This window comes from Tenrec ecaudatus, chromosome 3, assembly GCF_050624435.1.
Source record: "Tenrec ecaudatus isolate mTenEca1 chromosome 3, mTenEca1.hap1, whole genome shotgun sequence".
NCBI classification, from domain to species: Eukaryota; Metazoa; Chordata; class Mammalia; order Afrosoricida; family Tenrecidae; genus Tenrec; species Tenrec ecaudatus.
The window spans coordinates 172,648,061-172,675,230 of NC_134532.1; the positions used below are offsets into that span (position 1 = coordinate 172,648,061).

General features: G+C 45.2%; 1 protein-coding gene and 1 pseudogene across 1 annotated transcript in view; one reads left to right on the forward strand and one right to left on the reverse strand.

Annotated features, from left to right (window-relative positions):
* Positions 1-27,170, forward strand: part of FRYL (FRY like transcription coactivator) — a 254,927-nt gene that overhangs the window by 60,059 nt on the left and 167,698 nt on the right. The window contains exon 3 of the mRNA XM_075544365.1: positions 18,924-19,055. The gene's annotated coding sequence lies outside the window, so the exon portion shown is untranslated. The remainder of the gene's footprint in view (positions 1-18,923; positions 19,056-27,170) is intronic.
* On the reverse strand, positions 15,486-16,415 carry LOC142443673 (small ribosomal subunit protein uS5 pseudogene; annotated as a pseudogene).

Consider the following 27,170-nt stretch of genomic DNA (forward strand, 5'->3'; position numbering starts at 1 on the left):
CTGAGTGCAGTATCAAATCCACCATTGGTACTGCAGGAGACCTGCTCCCATAGAGATGTGCAGCCCTGAAAAGCAGATATAGACAACGTCACTGTTGAGTCAGAATCGACTCAGTGGCAGTAGACTGAGTTTTGGCTTTATCTTGAGGTAGTCTTTGGGTCACAGAAGCTATGGGTCACCTTGGTGAAGTCTTTCCTGCCCCTTCTAGTGGAGGATGCTCTCTTTGTCCCGGAGTGATCAGAGATTGGCATGTTGAAGGAACTCCTCTTAAAGAACTTTATGTACATTGTCACCCTAATGCTGAGTGCTACTTAGTGCAGAAGCCAGGAGCCAGGGATGACTCTCAGTGAATGTTCAATCAGTGTCCCTTTACAGAAACGCCTTAGCATTAACTGGCCAATTAAGCCCGTCCAACCGTTGTATCTAACAGTTCTTTCATGAAACACCTTCAGAGGAGTAGTTCCTTTCTGTACCGCCCCCTCTCTCCTCTGCTGGTGATACAGATTCTCTATTGCTTTTGATTTCTTTCCGGGGATAATTCAAGGTCTTTTCAATTATGCTTTTGAAAGATATTTTTAATTTTTACTCACTCATTACCTCGGAGTCCGTTCCCACTCATAGCGAGTGCACAGGACAGAGTCAAGCTCGGTCAGTTTCCGAGGCTACACATCCTATGGAAGCAGAAAGCCTCCTTTTCCTCACTTGAGCCGCCGCTGGGTTCAATCTGCTCATCTTGCGGTTTAGCAGCCCAACGAGGAAGCCACTAAGCCATGCCACCAGGGCGCACATTTTTAATTTTATTACTCTACTTAACAGTAATTAAAATCTGAAAACCCAAGGAAAATTGAGGAGTATCCACCAGAGGATGCAACAGGTTGGTTATGTTACACTACATTATACAAGTCTGTGCAGGAGCTCTGGGGTTGCTAACTGCAGGGTTCATAGTTCCAACCCACCAGCCGCTTTTAAGTGAAACAGACGAGGCTTGCTTCTTCAGGGAGAAAGATGCTATTCTATTAGCTCCAGGTTTGCAGTCTGGGAATCAGCTTGGTGGCATTGGACTTGGTTTTGTTTTTTGGTTCCTGTGTTGTTCTGTCAAACTGATTATACATTCATAGAAAACATATTTCGCTGTGGTAGGGAAGAGTTGGCAAAGCACATTGCTAATCCACCCACTCTTCGGGTTTCAGACCAGAGAAGTCCCTATGGCGCCCTTCACCCCCAGGTGTGCGATTCATTCCTTTTGTTGTTTTCTAGAGCCCGGTGGCTTCGTGGGCAAGGCTTCGGGTTGCGAACCCTAAGGTGGGCAGCAGGTCCATGGAGAAAGGCTTTCTCCACCCGTAAAGATTACAGCCTTAGAGGCTCACAGGGGGCAGTTCTGCACGACAGGGTGGCTAGGAGTTGGGATCGCTTTGACTGCAGTGAGCTTTTTGTTTTACTTTGCTATCGTGACTTGGTGGTAAAGTGATTTGTATACAGAAAGCAGGTGGTATTTTCGAAGCCTACATCTTCATAAAATATGTGTGGCCACATAGCACTTTTCCTTTTGCTGGTGTTGGCTTGCGTGCCTCTGGATATAGATGAAACACTGTGGCGGATGTAATGGTGAATCTGTGGGTATTGTTTACAGTGTGCCTGACTCGGTACCGGGTTGTGATTCAAGCACCAAGGGAATTTGGATTATTTAATACCAGTACATAATAAAACTACTTATGAAATATTCATGTGGGCCCATACAGAGGCTTAATTGTGTTCGTGCATTGCACGCTGTAAATACTAATATTGTTTTGGGGACTCGGCATGGTATGCTGGAGCCCTGCTTTGGAAAAATGCATTGTAGTATGTTTTTGATCTGTGGGAATTACTGGCAAGTATAATTGAGAGATTCTTAAATACTGTCATTGTTTTCTTCACTCTTGGATTTGACTGGAATATTTTGAGTCTTGTTATTTTTCTCATGACCACTGAATTACTGTTCTGTCAGGTCTATGGTAGGTGCCACCCCTTAATTGTCATATTGAGGTTAGTTAATAATAACTACATCTTTCAAAGGATGTATTTTAATTACTGTTGCCCTCCAATTAAAGAGTTACTTTTTTTTTTCTTAAGGGATGGGGGAATTGAATTGAACATTTAGGTGCCTGTCTCTGAGCTTCACATATACGTTTTTGTTGCATGACCAGATGTCCTGCTTTTGGCGGACAGTCCAGATTTGTAACAATTTTTCCCGCGTCCCACGGCGTTTTAAAAAGTCCCGATGTTTGGAAAGAATGCACGACAAGCTAGGGTATATGGTTTTCGGCTGCCATGTGGCTATTTCACCAGGATATGAGTTTTATCAATGGTGTCCTGCTGGTGTCCCTCTTCACCAATATTAAAATCTGGTCACCTTACCTTAGCCCCACTCCCTTTCCTTATGTCCCAAGGATTTTAATGTCATTCTTGTGCCCTGGAAAACATGGCAGCAACACACACACACACACATAATCACATCATACAGGGTAATTGTTCAACCACATTAAGAACATTGGAGTACACATGTTTGTGTTCTGTATGATTTTCTGTATTTGACATGCAAGATAGGTAAATCTACACTGCCAGTGACTGGGTTAATAATGACCTAATTACCGAGTCATGATTACTGGGTTAGTAATAACATGGCAGGGAAGGTTGGGGCTGGGAGCCAGCCCCAATGAATACAAGCCTGCAGAAAAGGTTCTGAAAGCGGTTGTGGTGAGGAAAGCACCCGCGGCCCCAGCCACTGCTCGTGGGCATGCAGAATGGCACAGGCACGATGCAAAACCGTTTGGTGGCTCTTCAGAAAGTTGACCATAGGACAGCTACGTGAGCCAGGTCTGCCACTCTTAAGTAAGTGTCCCAAAGACTTGGTACAGGGAGACAAATAGACACATGCACAGCAATATTCATGGTAGCACCAGTCACACCAGTAACCGAAACATGGAATCCCCCTTGGTCTTGATCCACAGATCTATAGATAAGCACAACTTATTACTCTGTACAGAGCGGAATGCCGCTCAGCTGTAACGAACCGTCCTGATACACAGCACAGCAGGGCTGAACCTTGAATACATGTGGAGTGAGATTAGTCTCAAAGGGACAAGCGTTGTCTGGTCTCACCCATAGGAAGTATTTTGGAACTGGAAATCATGAGTGATTACTGCAGGGGTAGTGAATTCTTTAATGTGGCTCTTCTAGCCAGAGTCTCCTAACTCCCACCAAATGACCTTTCCCGGCATGGCTCTTATATGAAAATAGGGAAGGATAGTGATAGGATTCACCTGTGAGTCATTGGGAGCTGGATTCCCTGCAACATCATCCTGCTGTCTGGGTCATGGGCCCTCTGAGAAGCAGGAGTGGGGACTCTCATTACTCTCATTACCAGCAAGAGCCAGGAATAGAGCAAGTCCTCTGGACCCAGAATCCCGATGCAGTGAGCCTCCCGGATGCAGACGACAGCTGCAATTACATCAGAGGGGCAGCAGCAGGACCAGAAGTCAGAGCCTGGAGCCCATGGAGCAAGTAAAGCTGAGTGATTTTGCGCAGGAGGCTGGCTTGTGGAGTGAGGTGCCTCAGGACACGTATTGGGGGAGCTGGGTTTGCTAACCCATGGAAGTGGAGCTGAGTATCTTTGGCTGAGGCTTATGGGAGTGGGCTGCCTGGGGACACTAATTCAGGGAGCTGGGTTTGCTGATCCACAGTGCTTGCGCGGAATAGAGTGATAGTCCATTTGGGTGGGTGCTTATTGGCACCACTGAAAAAACTTTGTATTATGTCCTGATAAACAACTCACCCCCAAGCATTTCTCACTGGGCATTGCAACTTCTCAACTTCCTTAATAAATATTCATTTAATCATGAATATTATCAATGAGTTCTTTTCAATGGATGTTAGAACCTAGAGAAAATAGAAAATACTGATTAAGAGTGTGATCAGAGTTGGGGGTGGGGGTGGGGGGCAGAAAGAGTTTTTGCTTAGGGAGCAGTGAGATTACAGGAAGGGTGGTGAAATGATTTGAAAAGAGAGCAAGAATGTAATCATATTTCACTGAATTATACATATAGACGTTGTTGAATTGATGTCGGTTTTATTGTGCATGTTTTCACCACAATTTAAAAAATAATGCAATGAAAAATTCAGTGAAGAGCCTTTTAAGTACTCTTAGAGAACAGGGAGAACTGGGTATTTCTGAACACCCAGTTTGTGTCCACATTCCAGACAGGTCAGTAGCCAAATATATTCCACACTGTCTGAGACAGCAGCCCCTTCTCTGGAGGAAGTCTTTTTCTTGAGGGAAACATGAAAGATGTGTACAGAGATTGGCCATGTACAATATTCATTGTGGTATTATTTATAGCAGCATTTAATTTATTACCCAGTGCCGACTAGTAGTGTGGAATGATGGAGTAAAGATGGAGATCCAGGACTGGCTTTCAGTATGGATTAAACTCAGTGTACAGGAAACAGAAATCCACACCCCCGGATCAATAGACATCGTCATGATAAATGGAAAAAACGTTTCCGTTGGCAAGGATTAGATTTTACTTCTTTCTACAATTAACACCCAAGGAGGCAGCAGTCAGAAAATGAAACGACATATCGCTTTGAGCAGACATGCTGAACAACCTCTTGAAAGTAGTACAGAGCAAAGATGTCCCCTTGAGGACCAAGGGCTGTCTCAACAACGCATGTTGTTTTAATTACCTCGTGTGCCTTGAAAAGCCAGACGGCGAATCTGGAAGACTGCGGAATGGTTGCATTTGATTCTTGGTGTCGGTGAAGAGTGTTGAAAGGACCACGAACCACCTGAAGAACAAAGAAATGTGTCTTATGTCTTGGAGGAAGTTCAGGCAGAATGCTCCTTGGAAGCGAGTCTGGCAAGAGTGGTTTCACCTACTTTGGGCATACTATCGCCAGTGAACATGTCCTGGAGTAAGAAATCATGCTTGGTAAAGTAGAATGTCCCTTGGGGGACGGACAACAGAAATGTGGGTAAAGGGAGATGTCGGGACAGTGTAAGACATGACAAAACAATAATAATTTATAAATTATCAAGGTTCGTGAGGGAAGGGTGACGGGGAGGAATGGGAAAAATGAGGAGCTTATACCAAGGGCTGAAGTAGAAAGGAAATGTTTTGAGAATGATGATGGCAACAAATGTACAAATGTACTTGACACTATGTGTGTATGGATTTTGATAAGAGTTGTATGAGTCCCCAGTAAAATGACTGAAAAAAAAAAGTTGTACATATGAAAAAAGAAATTGTGCAGTGCGGTATCAATTGCATAAAAAATCTCATGCATGTTGAAAGACTTAAATAAAACGAACCCAGGTATTAACATGAATTAATGTGGTTATCTTAACTGTTAGAATTAGGAGTCATTTGATTTACTACTTTTATTGTGGTGGAGTGGGGTAGGCTGTTACAAATGTGGTTGCCTGGTAAAAGCTCATTAAGAAATAACATTTATTGAGGGCTTGTCCCTGGGTGGTGCAAATGGTGAGGGCCCTGTAAACCGCAAGCCTGGCAATTGAAGCCCACACACAGGTGCCTTGCAATACCATCTTACTAAGTTTCCGCCACTGAAGCCCTGTGGAGCTCGGCTCTGCTCAGATGCACACGGGCGCACCAGGAGTAACAGTTCCCTTGTCGCCAGGTGGTCCTTGAGTGCTGCTTGTTCGTGGAGCCTGTAAAGCACGTTTCATGGGACCCCGGTGACTGTTAGCCATATGTTGTCGCTAAGAAAACCCAGGCATAGATTGGAACCTCGAAAATTTGTGTGTATCTTTTTAGGAGTAATCTTTGCATTTGAATGAAATGTTATTTCTGACATCGGCATGATACTACCGATACTGCTTGCTTTCACGCATTTTACTTTAAAAAATATAGATAGACTATTATGGTATAGTAAACGCTGTGAAATCCAGAAATTGATAAGACTGTTGTTTTTCTGGGTCTTGGGAATTTTCTGCCTTTGACAGGTCGCAGTCTTACTTTTCTAGCCTATTTTTAAGGGGGAAAACATTTTATTTTTTCTTCCCTGGCAAGTTTCTGCTTTGTGCAGGTTCTGGAATTTACAAGCTTCACTCTGTCGAGTTCATATGTATATATATATGTGTGTGTGTTGTTTTCCCATGAACAGTTAACATTATACCTCAGAAACATATGACACATCTTTTGAATGTTTTCTTTCATCTTCTTCCTTCCCTGCAATATTCTGCTTGTAATACCGCCACAGCGAACACCAGCAAGGTGTTTTCCCATGTTTTATTGACTATTCCGAGGCGTTTGGCTGTGCAGATCCTAAGAAGCGACAGGTCACGTTGAGGCCAGTGAGAACCCCAGGAGCCCTCATTGTGCTCTTGGGGAGCTTGTTCATGGACCGGGTTCTCGGAACAGAAGGAGAGACTACTACGTGGTTTAAAATCAGGGTTGTGCCCTTTCACCATGTTTCCTGACCTGTGTGCTGAGAAAGAATACGAGCTGAATGAGATGAAGAAGCAACACTGCAGGAGGACTGGAGGAAGGCTTATTACCAACTTGCGACATACAGATGACACAGCCTTGCTGGCTGAAAGTGAGGGAGGGCGTGAAATCCTTGCTGATGACGACAAAGACTCCAGCGTTCAGTGTATAAGGAGTACAGAATATGCGGATTACAAATCAGTGTCAAGAAACGCGGGATCCTCACTACTGGACCAATACGTCACGTCGTGATAAATAAAAAGATGCAAGTTGTTAAGGATTTCGATTTGCTTGGATCCACAGTCAATGTTCAACGAAGCAGCAGTCAAGAAATCAAGGGAAGTATTCCACTGGGAAAATCTGATGGAGTGTTGAAGAGCAAGGTCTTTTTTTGTTTTGTTTTTTAATGTCAAAGAGCAAGGCGCCTGACCCAAGCCCTCATCCGCATGTGAAAGTTGAACAGTGAATCAGGGAAACCACCGAAGAGGAGGAATGGGTGCATTTGAATGATGGTCCTGGAAGCAGACATTGACAGTATTGTGGGCTGCTAAAAGACCACCCACCTCTGTTGGAGAATGTTTAGACAGACTTCTCCCTAGACTGGAGGGTGCTGAGACTGTGTCTTAGGTACTGGGATGTACTGTCAGGAGGGAGTGGCACCTGGAGAGGACATGGTGCTTGGTCCATTGGAAAGGCAGTGAAAAGAGGAAGGCCCAGAGGAGATGGGTTGGCGATGCCTACAACAGTAGACTCACTTAACAATTGTGAGGCCGGCACAGGATGGGGCAGTGTTTCGTCCTGTGGGATGTAGGATCACGACGAGAGGGAACTAACTTGAGGGTACCTGACAACCACAATGAACACCTGAGAGTGTGCCTTGGCTGTTACCTTTCCTTAAAAAGGACAGTTTTCCTTCCGTAAGGGGTAAAACGTTTCCTTTTTATAACAAGCAAGAGTCGGACAGTATTTGATTAATTGCTATGTAGCTCCTGGTAGACGGTTCAGGTTTTGCTGTGTGTTTCTTTTGGCACATCTGCTTCTAGAGACCGCAGGCAGCTCTTAGCAAGGTCTTGCCGTAGGGCAAAGGGGGTCAGGAGCCTTCATCGGAAGGGAATTCAGTGAATGCGTCATGGAAATCAGATGGGAAAGTCTACAGGAGGCTACTGCAGAGGTTTGAATAGATTATTCTCAAAATTCTAAGATCAATAACCGCATAATTTGGAAGTCTGGAGATTCGCGAGCGCAGCACACAGAATCCTAGAAGACGTCCTGCTGAAACTTGAGGCCATAAGTAACTTGATAGAGAAAAGCAGGACAGGGTTGGCATGAGTCGGCACCGCCTGGACGGCAATGCGTTTGGCTTTTGGTTTGCGAGTGGAGAAGGAGTCTCTGGGTGGTACAAACGGTTCAGCTGCTGAAGGTTACCTGGAAGGTTGGCAAGTGGAGCCCTCCAGAGGCTCTGTGGAAGATGGATCTAGAGCAGCGGTTCTCAACCTGTGGGTTACGACCCCTTTGGGAGTCGAGCGACTCTTTCACAGAGAATGCCTTATTTACGAATACAGCAAAATGACAATGATGAAGTAGCAACGAAAATAATGTTATGGTTGGTGGGTCACCAACAACACGAGGAACTGTAAGAGAGGGCCGCGTCGTGAGGAAGGTTGAACACCATCGAGCTAGAGGTTTCCTTCTGATAGGACACAGCCCTGAACATCCCATGAGTTGGAATTGACTGGCTCTAAACTAACCGTAGCCGTAGCACCAATTCAAGTGAAGAACTGCCCCTGTGGGCATCCAAGACTGTCACTCTAGAGCAGAAGGCCTCTCCTTTTTCCCACAGAGTGGTTCGTGGTTTTGAACAGCTAAGCCTGCAATTAGCAGCCCAGACGGTAACTCACTACTCCACCCTGGCTCTCCTACATCACAACAGTAGTCAAATCACGAAGCTAATGACTAAAAATGGAATATACCATAGAAAATCAGTACCCAGAGAATTTATTTTAGAATGAACACATGATTAATGGTTGGAGTCTAAACCCAAACCAAACTCAACTACCATCTAGTAGATTCCGACTCATAGCGACCTTGTTGGCCCTGCTCCATCTGCCCCTGTAGGTTTCTGAGACTAACTGCATGGGATTAGAAAGTTTTGTCTTTCTTGTGGAGTGGCTTGTGGTTTCAAATTGCTAATGTTAGCAGCCACTGTTTAGCCACTGTGTAGCCGTGGCTTAGGGCTGCTCTGTAACGTGCCAGGTTTAGTATTACCTATCTTTCGCTAGGTGAACTCTTCAAAGTTTACTTCAGAGTCTTAAAGGAATCATTTCCAAAAGCATAAACACCCACTAAGAGTTTTAGCTCTGTAGAGCCGTAGGGACTAGGTGCATGACAAACACTTGGCAGATGGGTGATCTCCATACAGCCACCTGTGGCGTGGCTAGAACAGTGGATAAAACTAGGAATGCGAGTAGATTTTAAATTTAGCAAGACTGGCATCTTACGAGGCTCCTTCTACAATTGTTGAAGATTTTCTATGAGTGCTAAGTCTACATGGGTAGGTGGATTATGTGTGGGATAGTACTGTCCTTAAATCCCCAGTTTCCTGTGTGTCATCATGGGCCAAAATGTCCACAGTATGAAACCACCAGCCATTCAGGGGAGAAAGATGGGGCTTTCTACTTCCTTAATGAGGTACAGTCTCTGCAATCCACAGGGGGCAGTTCTACCCTGGTCCCATAGGGTCTTGGTGAGTCTGCATTGACTCGATGGCAATGAGTTGGTTGTTGTTTTTTTTTACATAGAAATATCTTTCAATCATGGCCATTCACCATATACCAGAAAATGTACTCTGACGCAGTCCTCATCTGATTCAGTCAATGAATGGAACCTTTATAGAAAACATAATGAATGAAGTCTATACTGATTTTTTTTTATTGTTTTAATCAGATTAAATGGTAGGAGTCTATCTGCTGCTCTGGCTGATGAGAAATGGAGAGTCAACAAAACGTTGGCAGAGTTTCCTACAGAGAACATTGCCTTTTCAGCAAGAGCTGTAGAGTTTTACAGGCAATGCCCAATTATCCTAGCTCAGTACTATTAGACAGCATTTTTAGCAGGTGACGAGTGTAACCTGAGGAGCCCTAGGTGGTATAGCGGTAACGCACCGAGCTGCAAACTGCTAGGTCAGCAGTGTGAAATGAGCAGCTGCTCCCTGGGAGAAAGATGGGGTCTTCTACTCCTGTTAAGGATTCAGTCTCGGAAACTCACGGGGCCAGTTCTACCATGTTCTACAGTTTCACTATGAGTTGGCATCCACTCAATGGTAGTGAGTTTGATGTAATCTTGGCTTACGTTAGTCAGTGCCTCCCCGCCCACCCCCCACCCCCTGTAACTATACTCCTCAAAATTGAAATTTGGGAGGCTAAAAAGAATGACTACGAGGAATTTGAATCCATTAAAAAAGCGATGAAGATAAATAAAATTCCTGTGGTAGGCCAGGTTGACTAGAGAAACAAATCCAGAGACATTTAGGTGGGTGTAAGAGAGAGCTTTATATCAAAGAGCAATTGTATTTTGAGAAGGCATCCCAGCCCAGGCCAGATCAAGTCCATAAGTTCGATATTGGCCCATATATATGATACTAGCCCATAAATTCTTCTTTAGATTCACACAGCACATGCAGTTGATGCCAAATGCAGGAAGATCACAGGCCAGTGAGTGAAAAGTCTTGTGGACCCAGTGGTGGTGGAAGCATCTCCAGGGTGCTTCCAGGTCTCAGTCTGGCTCCACAAGGCTTGTAAACAGGTAGGTGAAGCAGAGAGAGAGTGTTGCCCACCTCCTGGGAGAAAGAGGAAGTTTCCAGAATCCTCATGAGAAGGCCACACCCACAAGAAGGCATCATCAGGTGTCTAGTCTAGACACCACCCCTATATTTCTTTATCAAGTTGATATGAAATTATGTAATGACCACAGTTTCTAAAATGATGAGATCAAAGGTGTATCTTTTTAAAAATGGAAGTGATAGAACCACTGTTGACATTATATACAAATCATGAGTTTTTGTTGATAATTAAAGGGCCAGTGAGACATTCTTTATCTGAATGATTTTTCTGAGTCATGAAAGATATTTGAATAATGATTTGCTACCCACCCTTCATGATTTTGTGAGTAGATATGCCTGCCTACTGTATACAACCTCTGGAAGATTAAAAAAACAAAACAAAACAACAACAACAACAAGACCAACTGCATTTTATTTGTTTTTCTTAATAATGCTTCTATCAGAAATAAAAGCTACCATTCTTTTTAATTGAATGAAATCATGTGCATCCTTGCATTTAAAGCTATCAGCTATCAAGAGATATAGCATCTGGGGTCTTAAAGGCTTGAAGGTAAACAAGCGGCCATCTAGCTCAGAAGCAACAAAGCCCACATGGAAGAAGCACACCAGCCTGTGTGATCACGAGGTGTTGAAGGGATCAGGTTTCAGGCATCAAAGGAGAAATAATGATATCATTGTGTGCTCACCTTCCCAATATGATTGCTGAAGACAAATGGGTGCATAAGCAAATGTGGTGAAGAAAGCTGATGGTGCTCGGCTACCAAAGGATATAGCATCTGGGGTCTTAAAGGCTTGAAGGTAAACAAGCAGCCATCTAGCTCAGAAGCAAGGAAGCCCACATGGAAGTAACACACCAGCCTGTGTGATCATGAGGTGTCCAAGGAATCAGGTATCAGGCATCATGGGAAAAAAATCATTGTGAATGAAGGGGAGTGCAGAGTGGGGACCCAAAGCCCACCTGCAGGCAACTGGATATCCCCTTACAGAAAGGTCTCGAGGAAGAGATGAGTCAGTCAGGGTATGATGTAGCAACGATGAAATATACCTTTCCTCTAGTTCCTAAATGCTTCCTCCTCTCCCGCTATCATGATCCCAATTCTACCTTACAAATCTGGCTAGACCAGAGGATGTACAGTGGTACAGATAGGAAATGGAAACACAGGGAATTCAAGACAGATGAACCCCTCAGGAGCCATGGTGAGAGTGGTGATACTGGGAGGGTGGAGGGAATGTTGGGTAGAAAGGGGGTACCGATCACAAGGATCTACATATAACCCCCTCCCTGGGGGACAACCAACAGAAAAGTGGGTAAAAGGAGATGTCGGACAGTTTAAGACATGACAAAATAGTAATAATTTATAAACTATCAAAATTTCATGGGCGAGGTGGCGAGAGGGAGGGGAAATGAGGAACTGATACCAAGGGCTCAAGTAGAAAGCAAATGTTTTGAGAATGATGATGGCCACAAATATACAAATGTGCTTGACTCAATGTATGTATGAATTGTGATAAGAGTTGTACGAGCCCCCAGTAAAATGATTTAAAAAAAGAAAATGTCAAAATAAATAAATAAAGCTATCAGCTTCATTAAAAGCACACACCAGTTCAGCGGAGCTGGTGAAGAACGACTGCCTTGAACTCTGTGCTCTTTTGAGATCTACCTGTGTGACACCAGAAATTGACAATATTGTTGCTAGGTGCCATCAAGTCAGTGAAGACACATAGCAGCCCCACGCGCAACCGAGTGAAACAGTGGCCGGTCCTGCACTGTCCTCACAGTTGTTCCGATCCCCGGTCCATTGTGGCAGCCACTGTGTCCATCGTCTGGTTGAAGGCCTTCCTCTTTATCGATGCCGCTGTACTTTACCAAGCACGATGTCCTTCTCCAGGGACTGCTCTTTCCTAGCAATATGTCCCAAGTAAGTAAGAGGAAGTCTTTCCATTCTCTTCTCTAAGGGGCACTCTGACCGTATTTCTTCCTAGACAGGTTTCTATTCTGTTAGCAGCCAGTGTGCTCTCACTAGTCTTCCACAGCACCACAATTCAAATGCACCGACCTTCTTCAATCTTCCTTATTCAGTGTCCAACTTTCATGTGCATATGAAGTAATGGAGAATATCATGGCTTGGGTCAGGTGCATGACTTTTCAATACGATGAAGAGGTCTCGTCTTTTGATCTCTTGACTGTTTCCATGAGCGTTGATTGTGGATCCAAGGCCGGAATCCTTGATCTTCATCAGCAAGTACTCAAGTCCTCCTAACTTATAGCAAATAAGGTTGTGTCATCTGCATTATTGAAGGTTATTAGAAAGCTTTCCTCCAATCCTGGCGCCACATTCTTCTTGTGATCCAGTTTCTGATGATTTGCTCAGCGTACAGATTGAATAAGTGTGGTGAGGTCAATCAACCCTGTCGCACACCTTTCCTGATTTTAAACCACGGAATATTTTCCTGTGCTGTTCACACAACCACCTCTGGATCCATGTACAAGTTCCTCATGAACACAGTGAAGCGTTCTGGAATTCCCACTCTTCTCAAGGCTATCCCTAGTTTATTATGGTCCATCCAGTCAAAGGCCTTAACATAGTCAATAAAACACAAGTAAATATCTTCCGGTATTCTCTGCTTTGAACCAAGATCCATCTGACATCAACAATGATAGTCTTTGTTCCACATATTCTCCTGCATCTGGCCTGAACCTCTGTAATGTGTTTTTACAACCATTTTTGGATGGTTTTTAGCAAAATTTTACTTGTAAGTGATGTCTACGATACCATTCTATAATTTCATCATTGTGTTGGGTCGCCTTTCTTTGCAATGGGCAATATGGATCTCTTCCAGTCATTTGGCCAAATAGTTGTCTTCCAGTTTTCCTGGCATAGATGAGTGAGTACTTACATTGCTTCGTCAGCTTGTTGAAACATTTCAATCGGTATTCCACCCATTCCTTGAGCCTTGTTTTTGCCTAATGCATTGAGTGCAGCTTGAAATTTCTTCACACCATTGACTCTTGCACATTACGCAATCTCCTGGAATGGTGGACTATTGACTAGCTTGTTTTGGAGCAGTGTCTGTGCATTCTTTCCATCTTCCCTGATGCTTCCTGCATCACTCAATAGTTTGCCCATAGAATCTTTCAAGATTGCAACTCGAGGCATGAATTTTTCTTGAGTTTTTTCAGTTTAAGGTGCTGAGCATGTTGTGTTCTTCCCTTTTGATTTTCTAATTCTAGATCTCTGCAGATTTCATTATAACATTTGCCTTCTCTAGGTGCCCTTTGAAATTTTCTATTCAGCCCTTTCACTTCATCCTTTCTTCGATTTGCCTTTGCTACTTTACAATGAAGAGCAAGTTTCAGAATCTTTTCTGACATCCACTTTGATCTTTTCTTTCTTCTTAATGATCTGCTGCCTCTATGATGCCTTCTTACAGGTCTTCTGTCAATAAAATGTTCAGTGCTTCAAATCTGTTCATGAGATCTAGAAATTCATATGGATATGCTTTGATGGTCTGTTCCACAGTCAGTCCCTGGCCCTCTTTTAGCTGCTAATATTGAACTTCTCCATCATGTCTTCCCCTAGAGGTAGTCAATTTGGTTTCTGTGTATTCTGGAGAATTCCATGTGTATTGTCACCTTTTGTGTTGTTTTAAAAAGGCATTTGCCACGAACAAATCATTGGTTTTGCAAAATTCTGTCTTGCAATGTCCAACTTTGTCTCTATCATCAAGTCTCTATTTTCCAACGACCATTCTTTCCGCTGTTTCCAACCTCTGCATATTCCACGTTTGAGTAATTATCAATGCACCTCGATTGCATGTGTGATCAACTTCCAGCGGAGGTCCTTGGTAGAATTCTATACTTTCTTATTCACTCGCTTTTGTGGTTGGTGCATACATTTGAATAGTGATTTGATTGATTGGAAATGACAATGAGCAGCTCAAAATATGAGACGGAGCAGGGGTAGCGGAGTGAGTTCAAGTTAATCAGGGAGGAACAGCTCAGGAGAAACAGGAGGAGAGCGGCTACTCAACTCCAAGGCTATCATCAACGCCCCTGATGTGTACAGGCAGAAACTGCTGCGTTGTACATGTAGACATTCACACGCGGAGAAACTGCATGTATTCCTGACAGCAGCAGCAACAAATAAAATACATATTACCTTTGTATCATTTTGATCTTGAGAGGTGATTGCAAGATTCCCAGAACAATTTGAATATAAGGACAAGATTTGGGTCCCCTGTAGATTCCTTATCTGACGGTGGTTTTTTTTTTTCTCTTTCATTGAAATACGATGCATTTCTAGGTCAAGGGGCGTTCTAATATTTAACTAAAAGTGTAGGATACATTCTGAAGTAACATTCAGAGTCTGAAGTCAGGATCTTTGAAGTAAGTTAGCCTCATTTTTTTTTTAACCCAGTGGCCAACCCTTCCTATATCATTTTTAACAACCTGTGTGGTGACTGGGAGCCCTGGTGACATAGTGGTTGTGCCTTGGGCTGCTAACCACAAGGTCAGAAAGTTCCAAACCACCAGCCGCTCCAGGGGGGGGGGGAAGATGAGGCTTTCTATTATGGTAATGGATAAAGGGGCAGCTCTACCCTGTTCTATATAGGGTTGATATCGCATCAGAATGGATTTGATGGTGGTACATTTGTTTTTTCTGTGTGCGTGCTTTGACTCTATTGCTCTGTGAAGCAGCCTTTCCATAATTGGCCTTTTATTCATCCACGTGGGAAATGTGAAAATGCATAGCTACAATGTCATTCATTATAGGCTGATGCATGTCTTCATTACCCACGGTCTGCAAGATTTGATATGTCGTTTGTCACGTGAGCTTTATTTGGTCTGAGAGGGTAGCATTGCTGTGAACCTGAGTAAAAGAGAGTGTCCGTGCCAGAAATTGTGATAGAATTGTAGCAATGATGTTGCTTACTATTACCAGATTCAAAAACACTTCATGAAGCAATTACTCTGCTAAGTGTGAATGACACTGATTGTGAACAAGTGCATGGAACTTCATTTTAGCTTTGAAGATTTGCCTTTAGTTGGGGTTTAGTTGATTATGCTTGATAGAAACTGGGATATGATTATATTTTTCTCACTTGGTTGAAGGATTTTTAATCAATAAGGTTTAATAAGTCCCCAATCAAATGTTTTGGGGTTTTTTTTGGCAGGCTCAATTCACTTTATTACATTTTGTATAAAATTGACTATGTGGTAGCCACAGCTGGTGCTTGGGTCCTCTGCATGGAGACTCTGGTGTGGGTCTTCACAAGATGGTCAGTGAATTCCTGGTAGGGAGACATGGTGAACACTGTCTCTTTCCAGAGGTCAGGGGTCAGAGAGCTGTAGGTCTTGGAGAGGGCACCAAAGGTGGCTTTGGCAAAGTTGCCCAGGGTGGCTGGGCAGCCCCTGGCCGACGTGTAGCAGTCATCAGTCCCTGCCATCAGCAGCAGTTTCTTGGGCACAGGGGCTGAGACAATGCCAGTGCCCCCGGGGGCAGGGATAAGTCGCACCAGCACAGACCCACAGCGGCCGGTCACCTTGCAGGGGACCGTGTGGGGCTTGCCGATCTTGTTGCCCCAGTAGCCTCGCCGCACGGGGACAATGGACAGCTTGGCCAGGATGATGGCCCCTCGGATGGTGGTGGCGACTTCCTTGGAGCACTTGACACCCAGGCCAACGTGCCCGTTGTAGTCCCCGATGGCAACGAAGGCCTTGAACCTGGTGCGCTGGCCGGCTCCGGTGTGCTTCTGCACAGGCGTGATCTTTAGGACCTCGTCCTTGAGAGCCATCCCCAGGAAGAAGTCAGTGATCTCAGACTCCTTGATGGGCAGGGAGAACAGACAGATCTCTCCAGGGACTTGATCTTCGTGTCCTTGACCAGACCACCCAGCTTGGTGACAGGGAGCCACTCCTTGTGTTCGGCTTTGCCCTTGCGAGCTCCGCGGCCTGGTCCATGGCCCCGACCCCGGCCGCGACCCCGTCCTCGCAAGCCGCTGCCAAAGCCTCCTCGGAAGCCGCCGGGAGCTGCTGCTCCCCGACCCCCGGGGCCTGCAGGCCCTCCCGCTGCACCGGCGTTATCCGCCATTTGGTGTTTTCTCGGAGAAGAAGCCAATCAAATGTTTCACAGAGCATTTTAGCCCTTTCAGTTAGGTTGGTGAGGAAACAGAATGGGTGCCACATTGACCTCTGACGTTCACTAAGGAGGGAAAAAAATCCCACTCCGCACCAGCCCGAGATCAGTTCCCACAAGGCAGAGGTTAGACACGCTTTCTCCTTCTACCTTCTTTTCCCTTACTCTGATCCCCACGGTCCCTTCCACAGCACTCTGCTTTCTTGCTGGAGGTCACTAAAGTGGCCACACAAAACTCACAGACAATCTTACATGATTTATAAGAGAGCGTAACAAGTTACAAGTCAGCATAAAAGACCATTGTGGATACAGTTCTTTTGTGCTTAGCACCGCTTCTTGGCCGTGCTTACAGACCAGGTTGTATCAGCTGTGTATTGCAGATGTGTAGACACCTTCCTTCAATGGTGGTGCAAGTTCTTCTTCATATGGCCCAGCTGCTCGCTTTATTTTCTTGGTGTACAGGTTGAATGAGTTCGGTGGAAAGCTACAATCCTCGTGCATACCTTGGCTGATTTTATATCACACACTGTTCCCCTGTTCTATCTATCTATGTGTAGGTTCTGCACGGGCACAGTTGGGTGTTCTGGAACCCCCATTCCTCACAGTCGTAACTATTACCTGTTATGATCCACACTATCTCTTTATTTCCTTTGTGTAGTCCATGAAACACAGGTAACCCTCTCTCTGGTACTCTTTGCTTTGAGTCAAGATCCATCTACACCAGCAAGGATATATATATCTTTGGAATGGGCCCAAGCTTAGAACTCTTCCAGCTGGTTGTCTCGGTCGCTCCACCAGGAGGCTTAGTGGTCATAAAACACAGCAGGTGCATGAATAGACGGCTCCTTCTGTATAGTAATAGGACCACACCCTGGTTTTATTGCTGGCTGTTGTGTGCCATTGAGTCCACCCCACTGGGACATACTGACCCTGCGTGACAGAGCAAGGCTGCCTGGTTGGGTTCCCTAGGGAACAGGCTTTTCCGGAAGGAGTGCCGGCAGTGCATTGGTAAAGCACCTGGCTACTGACCCAAAGGTCAATAGTTGAACCCAACTCCTTGGAAGAAAGTCTGTTTTGGTAGAAATTGCAGGCTTGTAGGGCTGACCAGCTCCATCCTGCCGATTCTCTCAAATGGCAAGTTTTGCTTTCGTTTCTGAATAATCTTTACCAGGAGCGCTTTGCCGTGTCTTCTCTGCCACGGATGGTGGGCTGTTACTCTGGACCATTTCTGCAGTCTAACTCTTCATTGTTGCGCCACGAGAGTGCCTGAGTCTTACTCTTGTTACATTCGGTGCCAGCTAGTCTGTCCCGACTCGTAGCAACCCTGCCTGATACTGTGGCAGTCCACAGAGGGCTTCCTAGGCCGTGGTCCTAGTGAGGCCTCGGAGGGCTGGGTCTTCTTCCCTCAGTTCTAACCCCGACCCTTTGCTTAGCAGCTGGGGGCTTCACCATGGCCTCCCGAGGACTCGGATTTCCCTTGTAACCCACGCTGTTTCACTCTCCACACGTTCTTCAAAATGGCTATATGCGGATTTGGAAAAATAGGAATTTCAAACGTCATCTTCAGGAGGGATAAACCTTGGTCTAGTGGTTGTATTTGCGCTGTTTTACAAATGAGTTTTTAGGAACTGAAACCGAAATGCCTTACATGTGTACTGCATCCAGTTAACCAAGGCCAGTTCAAGCAGTGAATGGTGGGAACCTTACTTAACACTGTAAAAGAACGTAAAGGGAGGGAGTGCGTTGGGGATTAAAGGTCATTTAAGAGACATTAGTGGCGATTGCATTTATAGATTTCGTTGATAATTTTTTTCTAAATGAGAGCAGACATTTTATGAGACATTTGGGGAGGTATGGAGCATTGGTTGGTAGTTGATGTTATAAGGAACTTATTATTAATTTATTGCAGTTTTATAACGGTATGGCTTATGCTTAAAAGAGAATTCTTATCTTAGACACATACCAAAATGTCTCTGGATGCAATGACATGATAGCTAGGATCTATTTAAGCATAATTCCTCATGATGGAGGGTCCGAGGCATAAATAAGTGTGCTTTGTGGTAGATTGTTTCCCAGTGCTGGGATCATGGAGGTCTACTCAATAATTTGATATGTCTTTGAAATGTTCCATGATAAAAAGCTAAAGGAAATGATAGGCTCCATTAGTAAAATAGAGTAACAGCAGCAGCAGGTGAGATTGGTCTATGAGGGGGTTTCCAAAAGTTCATGGAAGAATTCCCATCTCTGGAAATTGCATTTTCCACAAACTTTCCCGCCACCAACAACAATTCTCATATGAAACTAGATGTGGGTTATACATAAATGTAATTATTAAAAACAAAATTGAAGGCCCCTCTCCCGCCACCAACAACAATTCTCATATGAAACTAGATGTGGGTTATACATAAATGTAATTATTAAAAACAAAACTAATGTATTCTGGTGCCTTTTGTCTCCCTCCAGAGCTGAAGCCATTGATTTGAACCTTGGATGATTAATACCCAAATGCTTAAGTCTCCCAACTGTTCAAGAGGTGCACAGCCAGGATTAGATGAGCCAGGGTACCACTAAGAGAGGCCCGGCGTGAGCACTACGGTAAGATGACAGCACATACTCCCGACAGAGAAATAATAACGATGAGACCTAAAACGTGCTTTTTATCAATGAGTGGTGGTAGCTGGTAGCTTCTGTCACATTGTCTTGAGCTTGTAGTTGTGAGGCTGGTGATTCAGGATGGTGATAAGTGATCAGGGAGCTCAGAAACATCAGAGGCCCGAGATTTCAACACACAAACAAGAGTGCATGGTATTTCCTGCGCCGGGATTAGCTCCTAATGACTGTGCGCTGGAATGTCATTGCTCTCCCTTGCTGTCTGTCTCTGGGTGGGTCTTCTTTCTGGAAGCGGATGCTGAAAGGGAATTTAGCTTCCAGGATGTTTATTAGGGATCAACGCTTATAAAAAGAGGGGGAAGGAAGCAGACTGGGTAGAAGAAGTTGAACTGAAACACAGTCTTCACAAAGCCTTGACCCAAACCAATAGGCAAGGGAACTGTAATTGGGATAGTTGCTTTTCTAAGTACTGACTTACGAGGGCCAGAGACCTGTCTTCCTTGCCCCTGCCTTTTGCTCAGACTGTATCACAGTAGAAGCTGCCCAGCAAACATCTGTTGAATGTTGGAAACCCGAAAAAAACCCTTGTAACACCGAAAAATTCTATGCTCCCCCCCCCCAGCCCTTTAAATCCCAAGTCATTCATCACCCCCCCCGCCCCCCGCTTTGAACATAATTTCTTTTGTCAGGTGTGGTTTAGCACAGAGAAGCTGTAGTGTGTATCAAGAACGAGCAAGAAGGCAGCCCTGGCTGGGTTAGATAACCGCAGTGTTTCTGGGCTCCATAGATACTGAGGACCCGGAAGGGACACAAGGACACCCGTAAATGTGAGATGTCAAGAAATGAGGTCCTATCTGTCAAGAGAAAAACAAAACAGGACAACAACTGGGAGACGGGATGATTTTTAGACATAACGTCTAACTAGTTATTTATTGCTTGTTCTGTTTGGGCAGTGGGGGTGCGGAGGGGACAGGCCTGTCAGACAGGAGGTTCAATCCTGTTAGTCAAAAGTACAGAGAGAATCTGTTTCTTACAAGCATTCTTTAGGCACAGTTCTCTCTTTCAGGGCAATACATTTAAATCTTCAATCTTCTTTCTCTCCCCCCCCTCTCTTTCTCTCAGTAGGATTCTCTGAGACTGGATTTGCATTATTATTAAACCATATAAATTTTCTCTGAACTCCCTGTAATGTTATATAATGTGTTAACATGTAGAAGACCTTCATGTAATACCTTTTATGTGAATATAATAAAGAATAATTGACTTAGTGAGAAATATGGTTGAAGAAGGAGTAAAACTCAGTAATTCAGAACCAGGTACCTTGCTCTTTTGCACAGTAACAATGTTTCCTTACGTCTCTGTGGACCCCTTTATGCATCGTCTTCTGAAGGGCGCTCACCACTGGCTTTGTGTTGACCTATTGGAAGAGTGAAACTGTGCTTGGGTTTCATGACTTTGAACCATGTGTCATCTTTTTGGTCATTGAAATTCCTTTGATTGCAAGTAAAAGCTAGGATTGTACAGAGAGGAGATTCCTTACTATTTCCTTCCTGCCTATTTTAGTTAGTACCCCCACCAGAGGGCAGGCAGAACAAGGGAGGAAAGAATGAATAATTTCAAAATTTTCAGTCTTAATGTAGGTACCCGGTCACTGGACTATTTTGAAGTGTTTTTGGACTTCTTTAAGACAGTAGGTTTAGCTACTTTGCTGCTTTTTAACTTATCAATATTTAGCAGAGTGCACAGTTACGACTTTGGAAATAGCCTACGCAATGTTGATTACTGAATTCATTGAATTCAATATTTGTACTTTAAATTCTTCACCTTTCTACTCTTAGATTTATAGATTTTAAATAATCCGTTTTGGGGGCGGTAATTCATGCAAGGGTTTCTACTGTTACTATTGATGGTTATGATAGATTGTAATTAAGGGGCTTTTCTCCCCCCACCCCCTTTAATGTTCAGAATACAGTATAACAGAGTGCTAAATGACTCATTCTCATGTCTTTGACACAATGGATGTATGTATGGATTATGATAAGAGCTGTATGAGCCCCCAATAAAATGATTAAAAAGAAAAAAAGAAAATAGATGCTGATCCTGAGATTCATTGGAATTTTCAAAATGCTCAGAATTGTCCTCTCCATACAAGGTCATGGTGTCTCATTTAAGCTGGGAGTTTATGGAAAAGCAAAGCACACGCCCCAGACCAAAGTAACTTTGTCTTTACCACCGGCTGGATTGCAAAGTCTAAATGTGAGCCTGAATGGATGTTGAACATTTTATGGCCTCGCTATTGCCGTGAACACCCTTCGCACATGAGCGTGTCTATGTAAATATGCCAGCGTAGTTTCTTGGTCTCAAAGCTGTTTGCATCGTTATCAGCTTGAACAGTAAATGCCCTAAAGATCAGCTTCCAAACAGCTGGCAGCTGACCTTCAGGCGTCCCGCACCGCCTAACTGCCGAGGATGTTTCCTTACTTGCTCTCTGCCAGGAGCAGTGTACCTCAGGATCTCCTCCAGGAGGGTGGCACGAGCACCTTTTTGTGTGCTTGTAGGCCTTGTCATGTCGAGGAATGCTGACGTGGGCTTTTTAAAGCGAGTTGTCCCTCCCATTCGCTCTAGAGACGTGGTTTTGGATCCTGGCGATGGCATTCAGGAAACTGCTTCCCCACGATTTCTGAAGATGAGACGTCTTAGTTTGCTTCCTTCCAAGGAGACGCTAGGCCAGCAGGGTGGCCTCAGTTTCTCTCATCCTAGTTATGGTAGATGCCAGCACCCGCAACTAGGTAATGTGAAAATGTATTATTTCCAGTATTTTTCTGAGTACCTTAGGAAACTGAAATGGGTTTTCTAAGTATGAATTCTAGTGAGTGTCATTGAAATATTGACAGATGTTGAGTACATTGGTAGTTTAAGTTTTTTTTTTTTTAGTCTTTGATGACCTTTGGAAAATACTTTAATGATTAAGTGCTATGCTTCCTTTGAGGTTTTTATTACATTCTGTAGAATCTGTTGACAAGAAATAGGATACTGAGTTTTATCTATTACTATAGGAGCCCTGGTGGCATCCTGGGCTGCACATTGGGCTGCGAACTAACTACAAGGCCAGCAATTTAACTCCACCAATTTCCCCCAAGGGAGAAAGATGAGTCCCGCTACTCCCGTAGAGAGTGACAGTGTCGGTCAAGCCACAGGGCAGCCCTACCCTGCCCCTAGAGTTGGACTGGACTCCATGGTGATGAGATTTGGGTTTGGATTGATCACTATAAGTCCCATTTCAATATTGTTTAAAAATTGTATGTCCCGTTCTCTTGGTCTAAAGACAGTGACTATTTGGAGTCTTCTTGCTGCGAACATTGAGTCAGTTCTGATTCATAGCTACTGCACACAACAAAGTACAGTTGCTCCTTAGACTAAAGTGTTGCAGAAGCAGACAGCTTCACTTTCTCCCACAAGGGTGTCTGGTGAGTTTGAATCCCCAGCCTTGTGGCTAGCAGCCCAGTGCTTAAGCCTCAGTGCCATCAAGGTCCCTTGACTATTTGGAGTGAGATATTTAAAAAAAACCCTCACAGCTTTGGTCGGGTGATTATCTTGTGTCACAATACTTTTGTTTCATGTCATCCCACGAAGTTGAATGAAGTGCTTGTTGGACTTTAAGATGATATGCAGTATGTGTTAGGAGAAAACTCATGACATTACATGTTCGAATTGCCTATCAGACCACTAAGCCTGGTCTTTTCTATGCTTGTGGGTTTTGTTGCAATGTTTCCTCATTGTGTCTAGGACTGTCTTGTGATCCCAGCCCCAGGGGTCAGGACTGTGGAAGCCAGGCACCATCCAGTTCTTCTGCCCTCCGGGTAGTAGAGACCGAGATTCCAGTGGACTAATGGCCTTCTTGTGTCTTTGACCTTCTTTGCTCCTCTTGGCTGCAGACAGGGAGGGGCCCCTGGTTGTACTAGTCGCCCAAGCAGGATGCAGAACATCCCCCTGCGGATTATGCCAGTTGACCTAGATGTCCCTCTAGTCTATGACCCTAAAGCCCTAAGCCTGGGAAGTCCTTCCCTCAAGTTGTGGTTTTTGATTTTGGGGGTGCGGGGGGCACTGTTACACTAAAGAAGTTTTCATAACTTTGCCCTACTATAGACAATTCATTTGTAGCACATATAAATATATATGGAAATATTCTTTTCTTTTAAAATCATTTTATTGGGGGCTCTTACAACTCTTGTTAGAAGCCATATATCAATTGTACTGAGAAAGGAGTCCATCGGCTCAGGGAAGCCCCGAGCTGAGCCCTGCCCAGGACTGGTGGTGCGTGTCCTTTCTCAGGATGCTTTCTCTCTTATGACCAGTTCACATCATCTGTCAATTGGAATCATTTTCTCCTTTGATGTATTGTTTTCAGGATTCCAAGAAATGCCGACCAAATTTACACAGAGTCCAATAAATAGTGGCTATTGTTTTTGTTACAAACTGAACACAAAAGAAAGCCCACAGCACTTTATTGGGGTTTTGTCTTGAAGGGAGATGAAGCCAATTTAATTAGTGTTTGTCCTGAAGCAGCCCGTCCCAGAAAATATTCTTGGAATTTGATCTCAGGCTTTTAGTGGGCCCGAGTCCACAGCTTTGTAGCATGCTCTCCGGCTGCATGACCCTTCACAAGGACTGCTTCTTTCTCTGGCCTTTCCGGGTGTTCTTGAAATGCAGTGGCTCTGGAGTTGGAGGGGGCGGTGGGGACACAGACAGGTGACGACCCCGTGCGTGCACCGCGGCACCAAACAGCGCCTGGCCCTGCGCCATCTTCACAAGTGCTGTGTATGTTGGAGTCTGTTCTTGTGTGGTTTGAATGCCTTTCAGCCCAAGGACATCTCGCTCAGCCATGTTTCTCCCAGGACCCTGGCTCGCTTCCTCTCAGAGGGATGTTTCCCTGGTTAGTTTTCACGGATCCCCAGTTTCTGCTTCCTAGCTGGTCTTCACCGAGACGCTCCGCTGAAACCTGCCCACTGTGGGTAGCCCTGCTGGGGTTTGAAATACCGTGGCTTACTCGCCAACATCACGGGCAAAGCGCTGCAGGACAACACACTGGCAGATGGGTGGTGGCTCTTCCAGGAAGCCGCTGCCAAAGAAGTGTGGGATTCAGATAAGCGGCCGGAGGACTTCAGCCGTTCCTCTGGACTTGTTTTTAAATATTCATGTAAGCCCTTCCTTCCAAAAACCAGCCTCGCTGCCACAGCTGCACTCAGTGATCCCCTGTGGGTGTCCGAGACTGTAGCTGGTTTTGAACTGCCGAACATGCAAGTCACAGCCCAATGCGTAACCTCTACCTACATCACCAGGGCTTCTTCTCACTTCCTTAGAAGGGCAAATTTTAGACTATTTCCTAAGTCACATGGAGTTACAGGTTTAAAAATTGGGACATTTAAAGGTGAGGGCCAAGTAAGCAGCTTCAGACTCTCACTGCCATTGACGGGTCAATGCTGACTCGTAGCCACCCTCCAGGACAGGGTCGAACTGCCCCTGTGAGTTTCCCAGACTCTAACCCTTGGCGGGAGTAAAAAGCCCTGACTCTCTCCTGCTGGTGGTTTCGAATCGCTGCCCTTGCAGTTACCAGTCCAGCACGTAACCACGATGCCACCCCGGTTCCCCTAAGATTCTAAAGTACATTATAACTATGTGAGGTTCCCGAAAGGAACCGCAACGTCCGTGAGGATGAATGAAGCGCCTTACGTGTCAGTGCAGCCGCGTCCTGCAGAAGTTCACAGAAGGGGAGTGCGCTGCGAAGGGCCAGCGGGAAGTAACGTGCAGGACAAGGGTTAACTCACTGCAGTGTCATTCGTGGCTTTGGGGCTGCGGCTGACTTCCCGGAATGGGAACTCCACAAGGGAGTACAAGTCACCGAGTGGCTTTCCTTTGGGGTGGCGAGGTGCCCTCTGTCCTGAGCCTCAGTCAGTCAAGCCCCACGCGGGGACGCCAGCTCAGGCTCCACGGGTTTCTGCTGTCTCATTTAAGAAACACGGAAGCATTGTTTCTTCTCTCGGATGTTGTGCTCTGTGAGGACTGACGTGGACTTAATTATGCCTCCTCCCCGTCCCACCCCAGATCTTAGCCCGCTGACTGTGGTGTTGCCAGGTGCCATCAAGCCAGTCTGACACATGGCAACCCCATGCACAGCAGGACAAAACACGGCCCAGCCCTGCGCCGTCCTCAGACGTGTCCTGTGTTTGAGCCCCTGGGGGCAGCCACTGGGTCCAGCCATCTCTTTGAGGGACTTGCACGTTTTGCTGCCCTTCCACTCTACCCAGCAGCCAGATAGATTCTTACTAAGCAACTCGCAGATGTTGCGGAGTAAATGTGGAGTCCCTCTGTCATGCGGTGGTTGCCCTGTACACGCCGCAGCGAGTTTTCGCTTGTGTCCGAGAGTGGCTGTCAATGGCCGGGGGTAGCCCCCCTGACTTCCTTCTAAAGCTTAGCTGCACCTTGCTTTCTGTGGCAGCGGTTCGGTTCCTGAGGCAGGACCAGCCCATGTGCGTTAGCTTCAACATGAAAAGGGGGAGAGAGGAACCCCGTACAAACGAGAAAACAAAACAAAACAAAGCATAAACCAACATGCCAGTCAAGCCCGAGGCTGGCCTAGAACGAAGCTTGTCTAACTCTTCTTTGAAAGGTGAGCAGTAAATGTCTCGTGAGGCTTCTCAGGCTGCACAATCTCAGTGGCCGTGGCTTTGTGGAGCAAAAACAGCAGTGGCTGACACGTGAATACAGCTTTGTTTACAAAGACAGGCCACGGGCACATTTGGCCTGCAGGCTAGAGTTTTCCATCTCCGTGAGCAAGGAGATAGAAAATGACCTTGCTAACATCTCAGTGCTTCAGGGAGATAACCAACCGGAGAAGGGAGCGGAGAGCTCCTAGAGCCGTGTTCTCACCCTTCCTCGTGCCGCGACCCTGTACTACAGTTCCTCAAGTGGTGCTGACCCCCAACCAGAACATTACTGTCGTTGCTACTTCATCACTGTCATTTTGCTATTGTTATGAATCGGGCAGCCCCTATGAAAGGGTCCTTTGACCTCCAAAGGGGTCACGACCCACAGGTTGAGAGCTGCTGTCCTGCAGGAGGAGGTCCAGTGTGACTCTGGTGGCGTGGTGACACCTTGGGTTGCTAGCTGCAGGGTCAGCAGTTTGAAACCCTCAGCCCCTCTGAGGGGGAAAGATGAGGCTTGCTATTACTTCCTTAAAGCTCTCTAGTCTCTGAAATCCACTGGGGACAATTCTGTCCCAGAGGGTCCCAGAGGGTCCACCGTGAGTCAGAATTGACTGGATGGCAGTGAATTTTTGTTGTCCAAAACCCCCGGAGTGGTGTCTAACTTAGGGTAGGTGTGCATGAAATGTTTATGATTTTGATGTGGGATCCAACTATTTATTTCCCGTATGCTCCCTGGGCTTGCATTTTCTCATCTAAAATGTGAGGGGCAGTGCTAAGGGATCCTTAAGATCGCTCCAAGGGATCTGTGGTTTGCTGATCGCGTGTGGAAGGCCAGGTGGCTTTCTCGTCAAAGATAACAGGGGCTTTTTTGCACATTTCCTGTTTGCCCTCAATACCCTGATGTGGAGTCCTCAAGCGGTTGGTTTGTATTTTATGAATCTTTCTACAATGGAGCTCATTGTTCACTTGGCTGCACCTCGGCCTCCCACCCTGTCTCTAATTGTCGGAATTTATTTTAGCATGGAAAATTCTAGTTTCTTTGGGGGGGGGGCATTTGAATACTCATTTTGTGTGCTTTTGAAATGTGAGTTCCTTAACAAATGGCTTTGGGGATAGAACATGTAAAACCTGAACTTTCAGTAATGGTTTCTTCAAAAGAATTCCGCATGGCTAGAATTCTGAGGCTCCCAATAATCAATTTTAAATAGTTTTTTTTTCATTCAAGAAATTATAATACCTTAGTAGCATGCTATCTGATAGAAAATTGGGACGATTTGTGAAGATAAAGCAGAAAGTATGATTACAGGTCTGGACTGCTTCATTCTAAGCAGAGGAAGCAATTTCCCCCACCATTTTATGTATGAAATGTATAAAAAGAACTTAAACCAAAGACCGG